At 37.4% G+C, this 14,082-nt stretch overlaps 1 protein-coding gene across 1 annotated transcript in view; it reads right to left on the bottom strand.

Annotated features, from left to right (window-relative positions):
- Positions 1 to 14,082, bottom strand: part of LOC138365324 (uncharacterized) — a 128,950-nt gene that overhangs the window by 568 nt on the left and 114,300 nt on the right. The window lies entirely within an intron of this gene.

Genomic DNA, 14,082 nt, shown 5'->3' with positions numbered 1-14,082 from the left:
GGTGGTGGTGGTGGTGGCTGGTATGATGGTTGTGGTGGTGGTGGTGGCTGGTATGATGGTTGTGGTGGTGGTGGCTGGTATGATGGTTGTGGTGGTGGTGGTGCCTGGTATGATGGTTGTGGTGGTGGTGGCTGGTATGATGGTGGTGGTGGTGGTGGCTGGTATGATGGTTGTGGTGGTGGTGGTGGCTGGTATGATGGTTGTGGTGGTGGTGGTGGCTGGTATGATGGTTGTGGTGGTGGTGGTGGCTGGTATGATGGTTGTGGTGGTGGTGGTGGCTGGTATGACGATGGTGGTGGTGGTGGCTGGTATGATGGTTGTGGTGGTGGTGGCTGGTATGATGGTTGTGGTGGTGGTGGCTGGTATGATGGTGGTGGTGGCTGGTATGATGATGGTGGTGGTGGTGGTGGCTGGTATGATGGTTGTGGTGGTGGTGGTGGCTGGTATGACGATGGTGGTGGTGGTGGTGGCTGGTATGATGGTTGTGGTGGTGGTGGTGGTGGTGGTGATGGTGGTGGTGGTGGTGGTGGTGATAGTGGTAGTGGTGGTGGTGATGGTGGTGGTGATGGTGGTGGTGGTGGTGGTGGTGGTGATGGTGGTGGTGGTGGTGATGGTGGTGGTGGTGGTGAGTAGTAGGGATGGCTCCACACAGAACATTTTTTTTTGGGGGGGGGAAAAATGTTCTGTGCGGGCCAGGGTTTTCAGATAAATTTAGAAAATGTTCTGTGCGGGCCAGGGGTTTTCAGGTGAATTTGGGGAGTCACAGATTTGGAATTAGGGAATTCTTATAATGAAAAATAATGTCATATGAGTTTGTTAAAGTTCTTATGAGAAAAATAATTTCCGAGACTTAGAAGTTTGTTAAGACCTTATGGGACAAATTCAAGTAACGTATTTAGCTCTTTAGGGCTTCCAGGAGAACTCTACGGACATGTTTTACATGTTTTCAACTTACAAAATCCGTCTGTGTAAGCCTTAGTTATTCATATAAATTTAGAAAATCACCTGTGTAAGTCATGGTTTTCAGGGTTTCGTACATCACACCCCCCTCCCTCCCCCCTTACCTCGCAATCTCTCGCGTCACCTTTATTTACCTTACGCCCGGCCAGCCAGTCGGCTCTTATCTTATCTTATCTTCTTCATAATATCTGGACCGTCCCTCCTCTCTCTCTCTCTCTCCTTTCATTCAGTTCAGTTCAACTATTTTCCAACATCGTATGTTTTCTCCTTTTCATTAAGCAAGTCAGTTTTTACACAAATAAATCGCGTTAGTAAGCAAGTTCTAGCTCACGTTCCCCCGCCTTAGTCCCCTGTCATATAATGAATACTATCATTCCAATCCCTCTAAAATTTAAAAATAATCATATTTCAAACGTAGTTCAATACAGTAATTTAGTTACCAAGCTCCAGCGCTTGTCCTCCGCCTTAGCTCTCTCTCGTATCTTCGTTAGTAACAGTCCAATTTCCCTGAAATTTTTACCCTCTGTATTTCAGGCTCCGTAAATAAGATCAAACAGTTATCGAGCTCCAGCTATTGTCCCCCACCTTATTTCGTTTTATACAAGATCGTTAGTAACAGTCCAATTCCCCTGAAATTTTTACCCTCTGTATTTCAGACACCGTAAATAAAATCAAGTCAGTTATCGAGCTCCAGCTCTCGTCCCCGCCTTAGTTCTCCTTCGTATCTTTGTAAATAACCCATCAATTTCCCTGAAATTTTTACCCTCTGTATTTCAGACACCGTAAATAAAATCAAGTCAGTTACTGAGCTCCAGCTCTCGTCCCCCCCACCCTCTTCCACCCTCAAGTCTTTAACCCATCAATTTCCCTGAAATTTTTACCCTCTGTATTTCAGACATAGTAAATATGAAGTAAACAATTATAAAACTCTAGCTCTTGTCCTCTGTCCAAGCTCACTTTTGTAAATTCTTTACTCTCAGTCCAAATCACCCAACTACATTTTCAGACATAGTAAATAAAAACCAGTTCAGTTATCAAGTTTCAACTCTTGTGCCCCAGCTTAGTTCATTTGTGCAAGTTCTTTATTTTCCAACTAAATCACCTGAGATTTAAGATCACCTTATTTTCTAACGTAGTAAATTTAATCTGGACATTAGCAAAGCTCCATTTCCTCAGCCTTAGATCATCAGACATAAATATATTCGATCAAGTCCCTCTCCAGCCTATCTGTTCTATCAGAGTAATTACTTTACCCTTCTCATCCCCAACGTATCAATCCCCAACGTATCAAAACCTTCAATAATCATACTGTATTTGCATATTTTCTCTATATTCAGCTGTGTTCTTCACATTTTGTCCATGTTTTCTGTGTTCATTCCATGTTCTACAAATGTTCACAGTCCCATTCAGTTCATATTTTCACAAGTATCTCCATTTTTTATGTAATCTTTCTCTTAGTCTCATTATGTTCTCTACAAATTCTAGTCATATTTTCCATGTTTTCATGTTCATCACATGTTCTCTTTACAACTTTTATACTCAATATTCATGCTAACTTCCATATTTTGTGTTCGTTGTCAATATTCATATTCCTCTACAAGTTCATGTTCCTCACAAGATCACTTCGTTTTTCACCTTCACTTACATGTTTTCTACATTCTTTGTCATATTCTCCATGTTCTTCACAAGTCCATTGTTCATTCTTTGTATTCCCTATTCTCCGTATCATGTTTTCATGTTCTCTGTAAGTCATATTCCCAGCATGTTCACTGTATTCATCAACTTTTCTTACATATATTCTTTGCCATGTTCCCCATATGTTCTCTGGGTTTTTCCCCTTACATGTTATTTAACGTTCCTTAACTAAAAAAATCTTTCGCCAATCAACTAAAACATAGTCACTTTCGTCATTTCTCAACTAAACTTATTATCCAGTCAACTAAAAATAGTCAGAAATAGCCTCGTTCAACACTGTTCTTAACTAAAACAACCTTTCTCTTAGCTAAAAATTGTCAAAGGAAACTTTTTTCAGCACTTTCTTAACAGGCGCTATGTTTCATCAAGAAAAAATTGTCAAAGGAAACTTTCCAAAACTGTTCATAACTAGCTTTTATCCATCGTCAATCAACTAAAAATAATAACTTTCATCATTTCTTAACTAAACATATTCCCCATTCATCAGAAAATAACCGTGTTCATCATGTTTCATTGTTATTTCTTATCTAAAAAATTATCCGCCAATCATCAGAAAAGTCATGTTCATCATGTTTTGTCTTTTGCTCAACTAAAAGTATTCATCGGTCAACTAAAAATAGTTACTTCATCATGTTTCCTCGTCATTTCTTAACTGAAATATCACTTCTCTCATCTGAAAATAGTCAGGATTAATCTCTTTCAACACCGTTCTTAACTAAAACAACCTTTCGCTTAGCTAAAAATTGTCAAAGGAATCTTCTTTCAGCACTGTTCATAACTAACTTTATCCATCGTCAAGTAAGAAAATATAGTCAAAGATATCTATCATCGTCGTTCTTAACTGACATTTATACTTTGTGGAGCACTAAAAATAGTCAAATGTAACTTTTTCAACACTTTCGTAACTAAAATTATATGTCGCTAAGTAAGAAAAATAGTCAAAGGTGCTCTCCGTTACACCAAAGTTACTCTTCGAGAAATCAAAGACACTCTTCAATACATTAAGGACTTACTCAAAGACACCAAAGTTACACTCAAAGACATCCTTTGAGACATCAAAGACATCCTTAAGACTTCAATGGGACTCTTCCATTCATCAAAGACATTCTCTAAGCCCTCAAAGTTATTCTCAGAACAATCAAAAGTTATTCCAAGACAACAAAAGTTATTCTCAGAACAATCAAAGTTATTCCAAGACAGCAAAAGTCATTCTCAGAGCTATCAAAATTATTCTCGGAGTCATCAAAGGTATTCTCTAACTCACTTTTGGTCATTAAAGTTAATTTCTATGTTATAAAAGTTTGTCTCAGAGACATCTAAAGTTAATCTTAGAGTTATCAAATGTAATCTCTAACTCACTTTTGTTCATCAAAGTTAATCCAAGAGACGTCAAAGTTAATCCAAGACATCATCTTTCATCAAAGATATTCTCTCTAAGCCATCAATGTTCTTCTCTAAGACATAAAAGTTATTCTCTATGTCAACAAAAGTTATTCTCTGAGCTAACAAAATACTACTCATGTTCTCAAAGACATTCTCCAATTCATCAATGTTGTTTCAAAGACATCAAAGTTAATCTCAGAGTTATCCAAAGACATTCTCAAAGTCATCTAAAGTTATTCTCTAAGACATCAAAGTTATTCTAAGAGTTATCAAAAGTTATTCTCAGTCATGTTATGTTATTCTCTAACTCTCTTCCATTCATCAAAGACATTCTCTAAGCCCTCAAAGTTATTCTCTAAGACAACAAAGTCATTCCCAGAGTCATCAAAGTTATTCTTCGAAACATAAAATTTGCTCTGTAAGATATCTTCGTTCATCAAACTTATTCTCCGAGATATCTAAAGTTATTCTCAGAACAATCAAAAGTTATTATAGGACAACAAAAGTTATTCTCAGAGCTACCCAAAGCTATTCTTAGAGTCACCTTCGTTCGTCAGAGAAACTTTCAAAACATCTTTGTTCAACAAACTTGTTTTCAAAGTCATCAAAAGTTAATCTAAGACATCTGCTTTCATCAAAGTTATTTTCAGAGACATCTAAAGTTATTATGTAAGACATAAAAGTTATTCTCAGAGACATCAAATGTTATTCTCGAAGTCATCAAAGATATTTTCAGAGACATCTAAAGTTAATTTCTATGTTATAAAAGTTATTCTCAGAGACATCTAAAGTTAATCTTGGTCATCAAAGTTGTTCTCTAAACATCAATGTTGTTCTCCAAGACATCAAAGATGTTCTCAAAATCATAAAAGTTATTCCCAGAGCTATCAAAGTTATTCTCAAAGTCATCAAAGTTATTCAAAGAGCTAACAAAAGTTATTCTCTAAGTAACCTTTCGTTCATCAGAGAAGCTTTCTAAGACATCTTCGTTCATCAATGTTGATCTCTAAGTCACCTTGGTTCATCAAAGAAACTCTCCTTCTTCCATCAAGTTATACTTTAAGACAACATTGTTGTTCTCTAAGACATCTTCAGGCATAAAATTTCTCCCCAAATGTAACTAGTTCAGCTTTTCATATCAAACTTACACTTCTGTTAAATATATTTTCTTAGACATTTTACCTTTTAAACTGTTCTCTGAACTACACTGTTCAAACCTACGTAACCTATCCTCTCCACCCAATGTTACTTAGTTAACGTAACCTTCCTAAACCTAACTTTACCTATCCTATCCTAACATAACTTACCTTACCTTACCTACCTTTCCTAACTATGTTACCTTACCTTACCTACCTTTCCTAACTTAACCTGCTTAACCTATCTTACCTAACTTTACCTATGTTACCTTACCTTACCTACCTTTCCTAACTTAACCTGCTTAACCCATCTTACCTATCTTACCTAACTTTACCTATCTTACCTAACTTTACCTATGTTACCTTACCTTACCTACCTTTCCTAACTTTACCTATCTTACCTAACTTACCTACATTACCTAACTTAACTTAACCTGCTTAACCTAACTTACCTTACCTTACCTAACTTATATAACTTATCTTACCTATCCTAACGTAACCTAACTTGCTTTACCTAACTTAATCTTACATTCCCAAACTGATGTATCCTAACTTATCTAGTCAAACCAGGCATGATCTAACTTAAGTATTCCTTCTTGTCTTTGTGTTTCGTCAATCATTGTCTCATATTCATTTACTCATTTCATTAGTTAATTTCTCAAATGGTCACTTATGCATTTCAAGTGCTATTTTGTTAGAGATTGGATATTTAAGCATTTCAAAGAATTATAATTTCTCAAATGGACGTTTTGCATTTCAAGTGCTATTTGTTAGAGATTGGATATTTAAGCATTTCAAAGAATTTTTGTTATATATGGGCATTTACTCATTTCAAGGGATAATTTCTCAAATGGACGTTTTTGCATTTCAAGTGTTATTTGTTTAAGATTGGGTGTTTAACCATTTCAAAGGATTTTTGTTATATATGGGAACTTACTCGTTTCAAGGGCTAATTTCTCAAATGGTCATTTTTGCAGATCAAGGGTTATTTGTTAAAGTTCATCAAGTTGCCCATAAGTTGTATTTAGTAGGTTCTATCTTATGTTCTTATTCCCCAACCCCTTAACCTAACCTCTTGTAATCTTAGTGTATTTAGTAGGTTCTATCTTATGTTCTTATTCCCCAACCCTTTAACCTAACCTTTCAGATGTAGTTTGTTGAATATATTATCCGTTTCCTAACCTTTCAGATGTAGTTTTGTTTCTCCTTTTTGTATATTTTTACCCAAACCATCTTTCCTTCTTTACTTTGATTCTCCTACTCCTTCTAACCCTCCTTTTCTATCTCTCTCCCTTATTCTCTCTCTTCCTCCCCCTCTCTCTCCCTCATTTGCTCAAATGCTCTCTTGTTTCTCAAATTCAAGTCTTATTGCTCCCATTCTCACACCCTCATTCTCATTCACTTAGTTTTTCTTTTTCTCAATTCAAGTCTTAGTGCTCCCATGCCCACACTCTCTCTCATTCTCTCTTCTTTGGTCCCATTTTCTTCCGCCCCCTCTCTCTTACTCCCTGCTCTTCTTTCATGCTCTCACTCCCTCGAGCTCTTGTTTCTCAATTTCAAGTCTTAGTAGATCTGATTCTTTACTATTGTAATTTTTATTATTACTATGATAAAGAATGAACTTATATGTGAAAACAAAGTAAAGAAGGAAAGAAGGTTAAGTGGGATGGTGGGTTTGGGTAAAAATATAAAAAAGGGTAAACAAAACTACATCTGAAAGGTTAGGAAACGGATAATATATTCAACAAACTACATCTGAAAGGTTAGGTTAAAGGGTTGGGGAATAAGAACATAAGATAGAACCTACTAAATACACTAAGATTACAAGAGGTTAGGTTAAGGGGTTGGGGAATAAGAACATAAGATAGAACCTACTAAATACAACTTATGGGCAACTTGATGAACTTTAACAAATAACCCTTGATCTGCAAAAATGACCATTTGAGAAATTAGCCCTTGAAACGAGTAAGTTCCCATATATAACAAAAATCCTTTGAAATGGTTAAACACCCAATCTTAAACAAATAACACTTGAAATGCAAAAACGTCCATTTGAGAAATTATCCCTTGAAATGAGTAAATGCCCATATATAACAAAAATTCTTTGAAATGCTTAAATATCCAATCTCTAACAAATAGCACTTGAAATGCAAAACGTCCATTTGAGAAATTATAATTCTTTGAAATGCTTAAATATCCAATCTCTAACAAAATAGCACTTGAAATGCATAAGTGACCATTTGAGAAATTAACTAATGAAATGAGTAAATGAATATGAGACAATGATTGACGAAACACAAAGACAAGAAGGAATACTTAAGTTAGATCATGCCTGGTTTGACTAGATAAGTTAGGATACATCAGTTTGGGAATGTAAGATTAAGTTAGGTAAAGCAAGTTAGGTTACGTTAGGATAGGTAAGATAAGTTATATAAGTTAGGTAAGGTAAGGTAAGTTAGGTTAAGCAGGTTAAGTTAAGTTAGGTAATGTAGGTAAGTTAGGTAAGATAGGTAAAGTTAGGAAAGGTAGGTAAGGTAAGGTAACATAGGTAAAGTTAGGTAAGATAGGTAAAGTTAGGTAAGATAGGTAAGATGGGTTAAGCAGGTTAAGTTAGGAAAGGTAGGTAAGGTAAGGTAACATAGGTAAAGTTAGGTAAGATAGGTTAAGCAGGTTAAGTTAGGAAAGGTAGGTAAGGTAAGGTAACATAGTTAGGAAAGGTAGGTAAGGTAAGGTAAGTTATGTTAGGATAGGATAGGTAAAGTTAGGTTTAGGAAGGTTACGTTAACTAAGTAACATTGGGTGGAGAGGATAGGTTACGTAGGTTTGAACAGTGTAGTTCAGAGAACAGTTTAAAAGGTAAAATGTCTAAGAAAATATATTTAACAGAAGTGTAAGTTTGATATGAAAAGCTGAACTAGTTACATTTGGGGAGAAATTTTATGCCTGAAGATGTCTTAGAGAACAACAATGTTGTCTTAAAGTATAACTTGATGGAAGAAGGAGAGTTTCTTTGATGAACCAAGGTGACTTAGAGATCAACATTGATGAACGAAGATGTCTTAGAAAGCTTCTCTGATGAACGAAAGGTTACTTAGAGAATAACTTTTGTTAGCTCTTTGAATAACTTTGATGACTTTGAGAATAACTTTGATAGCTCTGGGAATAACTTTTATGATTTTGAGAACATCTTTGATGTCTTGGAGAACAACATTGATGTTTAGAGAACAACTTTGATGACCAAGATTAACTTTAGATGTCTCTGAGAATAACTTTTATAACATAGAAATTAACTTTAGATGTCTCTGAAAATATCTTTGATGACTTCGAGAATAACATTTGATGTCTCTGAGAATAACTTTTATGTCTTACATAATAACTTTAGATGTCTCTGAAAATAACTTTGATGAAAGCAGATGTCTTAGATTAACTTTTGATGACTTTGAAAACAAGTTTGTTGAACAAAGATGTTTTGAAAGTTTCTCTGACGAACGAAGGTGACTCTAAGAATAGCTTTGGGTAGCTCTGAGAATAACTTTTGTTGTCCTATAATAACTTTTGATTGTTCTGAGAATAACTTTAGATATCTCGGAGAATAAGTTTGATGAACGAAGATATCTTACAGAGCAAATTTTATGTTTCGAAGAATAACTTTGATGACTCTGGGAATGACTTTGTTGTCTTAGAGAATAACTTTGAGGGCTTAGAGAATGTCTTTGATGAATGGAAGAGAGTTAGAGAATAACATAACATGACTGAGAATAACTTTTGATAACTCTTAGAATAACTTTGATGTCTTAGAGAATAACTTTAGATGACTTTGAGAATGTCTTTGGATAACTCTGAGATTAACTTTGATGTCTTTGAAACAACATTGATGAATTGGAGAATGTCTTTGAGAACATGAGTAGTATTTTGTTAGCTCAGAGAATAACTTTTGTTGACATAGAGAATAACTTTTATGTCTTAGAGAAGAACATTGATGGCTTAGAGAGAATATCTTTGATGAAAGATGATGTCTTGGATTAACTTTGACGTCTCTTGGATTAACTTTGATGAACAAAAGTGAGTTAGAGATTACATTTGATAACTCTAAGATTAACTTTAGATGTCTCTGAGACAAACTTTTATAACATAGAAATTAACTTTAATGACCAAAAGTGAGTTAGAGAATACCTTTGATGACTCCGAGAATAATTTTGATAGCTCTGAGAATGACTTTTGCTGTCTTGGAATAACTTTGATTGTTCTGAGAATAACTTTTGTTGTCTTGGAATAACTTTTGATTGTTCTGAGAATAACTTTGAGGGCTTAGAGAATGTCTTTGATGAATGGAAGAGTCCCATTGAAGTCTTAAGGATGTCTTTGATGTCTCAAAGGATGTCTTTGAGTGTAACTTTGGTGTCTTTGAGTAAGTCCTTAATGTATTGAAGAGTGTCTTTGATTTCTCGAAGAGTAACTTTGGTGTAACGGAGAGCACCTTTGACTATTTTTCTTACTTAGCGACATATAATTTTAGTTACGAAAGTGTTGAAAAAGTTACATTTGACTATTTTTAGTGCTCCACAAAGTATAAATGTCAGTTAAGAACGACGATGATAGATATCTTTGACTATATTTTCTTACTTGACGATGGATAAAGTTAGTTATGAACAGTGCTGAAAGAAGATTCCTTTGACAATTTTTAGCTAAGCGAAAGGTTGTTTTAGTTAAGAACGGTGTTGAAAGAGATTAATCCTGACTATTTTCAGATGAGAGAAGTGATATTTCAGTTAAGAAATGACGAGGAAACATGATGAAGTAACTATTTTTAGTTGACCGATGAATACTTTTAGTTGAGCAAAAGACAAAACATGATGAACATGACTTTTCTGATGATTGGCGGATAATTTTTTAGATAAGAAATAACAATGAAACATGATGAACACGGTTATTTTCTGATGAATGGGGAATATGTTTAGTTAAGAAATGATGAAAGTTATTATTTTTAGTTGATTGACGATGGATAAAAGCTAGTTATGAACAGTTTTGGAAAGTTTCCTTTGACAATTTTTTCTTGATGAAACATAGCGCCTGTTAAGAAAGTGCTGAAAAAAGTTTCCTTTGACAATTTTTAGCTAAGAGAAAGGTTGTTTTAGTTAAGAACAGTGTTGAACGAGGCTATTTCTGACTATTTTTAGTTGACTGGATAATAAGTTTAGTTGAGAAATGACGAAAGTGACTATGTTTTAGTTGATTGGCGAAAGATTTTTTTAGTTAAGGAACGTTAAATAACATGTAAGGGGAAAAACCCAGAGAACATATGGGGAACATGGCAAAGAATATATGTAAGAAAAGTTGATGAATACAGTGAACATGCTGGGAATATGACTTACAGAGAACATGAAAACATGATACGGAGAATAGGGAATACAAAGAATGAACAATGGACTTGTGAAGAACATGGAGAATATGACAAAGAATGTAGAAAACATGTAAGTGAAGGTGAAAAACGAAGTGATCTTGTGAGGAACATGAACTTGTAGAGGAATATGAATATTGACAACGAACACAAAATATGGAAGTTAGCATGAATATTGAGTATAAAAGTTGTAAAGAGAACATGTGATGAACATGAAAACATGGAAAATATGACTAGAATTTGTAGAGAACATAATGAGACTAAGAGAAAGATTACATAAAAAATGGAGATACTTGTGAAAATATGAACTGAATGGGACTGTGAACATTTGTAGAACATGGAATGAACACAGAAAACATGGACAAAATGTGAAGAACACAGCTGAATATAGAGAAAATATGCAAATACAGTATGATTATTGAAGGTTTTGATACGTTGGGGATTGATACGTTGGGGATGAGAAGGGTAAAGTAATTACTCTGATAGAACAGATAGGCTGGAGAGGGACTTGATCGAATATATTTATGTCTGATGATCTAAGGCTGAGGAAATGGAGCTTTGCTAATGTCCAGATTAAATTTACTACGTTAGAAAATAAGGTGATCTTAAATCTCAGGTGATTTAGTTGGAAAATAAAGAACTTGCACAAATGAACTAAGCTGGGGCACAAGAGTTGAAACTTGATAACTGAACTGGTTTTTATTTACTATGTCTGAAAATGTAGTTGGGTGATTTGGACTGAGAGTAAAGAATTTACAAAAGTGAGCTTGGACAGAGGACAAGAGCTAGAGTTTTATAATTGTTTACTTCATATTTACTATGTCTGAAATACAGAGGGTAAAAATTTCAGGGAAATTGATGGGTTAAAGACTTGAGGGTGGAAGAGGGTGGGGGGGACGAGAGCTGGAGCTCAGTAACTGACTTGATTTTATTTACGGTGTCTGAAATACAGAGGGTAAAAATTTCAGGGAAATTGATGGGTTATTTACAAAGATACGAAGGAGAACTAAGGCGGGGACGAGAGCTGGAGCTCGATAACTGACTTGATTTTATTTACGGTGTCTGAAATACAGAGGGTAAAAATTTCAGGGGAATTGGACTGTTACTAACGATCTTGTATAAAACGAAATAAGGTGGGGGACAATAGCTGGAGCTCGATAACTGTTTGATCTTATTTACGGAGCCTGAAATACAGAGGGTAAAAATTTCAGGGAAATTGGACTGTTACTAACGAAGATACGAGAGAGAGCTAAGGCGGAGGACAAGCGCTGGAGCTTGGTAACTAAATTACTGTATTGAACTACGTTTGAAATATGATTATTTTTAAATTTTAGAGGGATTGGAATGATAGTATTCATTATATGACAGGGGACTAAGGCGGGGGAACGTGAGCTAGAACTTGCTTACTAACGCGATTTATTTGTGTAAAAACTGACTTGCTTAATGAAAAGGAGAAAACATACGATGTTGGAAAATAGTTGAACTGAACTGAATGAAAGGAGAGAGAGAGAGAGAGGAGGGACGGTCCAGATATTATGAAGAAGATAAGATAAGATAAGAGCCGACTGGCTGGCCGGGCGTAAGGTAAATAAAGGTGACGCGAGAGATTGCGAGGTAAGGGGGGAGGGAGGGGGGTGTGATGTACGAAACCCTGAAAACCATGACTTACACAGGTGATTTTCTAAATTTATATGAATAACTAAGGCTTACACAGACGGATTTTGTAAGTTGAAAACATGTAAAACATGTCCGTAGAGTTCTCCTGGAAGCCCTAAAGAGCTAAATACGTTACTTGAATTTGTCCCATAAGGTCTTAACAAACTTCTAAGTCTCGGAAATTATTTTTCTCATAAGAACTTTAACAAACTCATATGACATTATTTTTCATTATAAGAATTCCCTAATTCCAAATCTGTGACTCCCCAAATTCACCTGAAAACCCCTGGCCCGCACAGAACATTTTCTAAATTTATCTGAAAACCCTGGCCCGCACAGAACATTTTTCCCCCCCCCAAAAAAAAATGTTCTGTGTGGAGCCATCCCTACTACTGTGGTGGTGGTGATGGTGGTGGTGGTGATGGTGGTGGTGATGGTTGTGGTGGTGGTGGTGGTGGCTGGTATGATGGTTGTGGTGGTGGTGGTGGCTGGTATGATGGTTGTGGTGGTGGTGGCTGGTATGATGATGGTGGTGGTGGTGGTGGCTGGTATGATGGTTGTGGTGGTGGTGGTGGCTGGTATGATGGTTGTGGTGGTGGTGGTGGCTGGTATGATGGTTGTGGTGGTGGTGGTGGTGGTGGTGGTGATAGTGGTAGTGGTGGTGGTGATGGTGGTGGTGATGGTGGTGGTGGTGGTGATGGTGGTGGTGGTGATGGTGGTGGTGGTGGTGGCTGGCATGATGGTTGTGGTGGTGGTGGTGGTGGCTGGCATGATGGTTGTGGTGGTGGTGGTGGTGGCTGGCATGATGGTTGTGGTGGTGGTGGTGGTGGTGGCTGGCATGATGGTTGTGGTGGTGGTGGTGGTGGCTGGTATGATGGTTGTGGTGGTGGTGGTGGTGGCTGGCATGATGGTTGTGGTGGTGGTGGTGGTGGTTGGTATGATGGTTGTGGTGGTGGTGGTGGTGGTGGTGGTGGTGGTGGCTGGTATGATGGTTGTGGTGGTGGTGGTGGTGGTGGTGGTGGTGGCTGGTATGATGGTTGTGGTGGTGGTGGTGGTGGCTGGCATGATGGTTGTGGTGGTGGTGGTGGTGGTTGGTATGATGGTTGTGGTGGTGGTGGTGGTGGCTGGTATGATGGTTGTTGTGGTGGTGGTGGTGGCTGGCATGATGGTTGTGGTGGTGGTGGTGGTGGTTGGTATGATGGTTGTGGTGGTGGTGGTGGTGGCTGGTATGATGGTTGTGGTGGTGGTGGTGGTGGCTGGTATGATGGTTGTGGTGGTGGTGGTGGTGGCTGGTATGATGGTTGTGGTGGTGGTGGTGGTGGCTGGTATGATGGTTGTGGTGGTGTTGGTGGTGGTTGGTATGATGGTTGTGGTGGTGGTGGTGGTGGCTGGCATGATGGTTGTGGTGGTGGTGGTGGCTGGTATGATGGTTGTGGTGGTGGTGGTGGTGGCTGGCATGATGGTTGTGGTGGTGGTGGTGGTGGCTGGTATGATGGTTGTGGTGGTGGTGGTGGTGGCTGGTATGATGGTTGTGGTGGTGGTGGTGGTGGCTGGCATGATGGTTGTGGTGGTGGTGGTGGTGGTTGGTATGATGATGGTGATGGGTGTGACACAGGTTTGTTATTTAATGCTTCGAGTATGTCCTCCTTTTTTAATATTGGGTAAATTTTTGCCATTTTTCAGATATGTGGGAGGACGCCATTGTTACGTGTTGAACCTGAAGTTACCTGTGAGAGTTCCCCCACAGTAGCCTCCAGCTCCCATTGACTTTGTTGCATTTAATTCCTCAAGGTGTTTGTTAACCTCGTATAGAGTGAGTATTATGCAGCGAAACCTTTGCTCTTTCTTCTTGCG

Source organism: Procambarus clarkii, chromosome 16, assembly GCF_040958095.1.
Source record: "Procambarus clarkii isolate CNS0578487 chromosome 16, FALCON_Pclarkii_2.0, whole genome shotgun sequence".
Lineage (NCBI taxonomy): Eukaryota > Metazoa > Arthropoda > Malacostraca > Decapoda > Cambaridae > Procambarus > Procambarus clarkii.
Note: the sequence above shows the minus strand (reverse complement) of the source record. Positions and strands in the feature narration are given on the sequence as shown.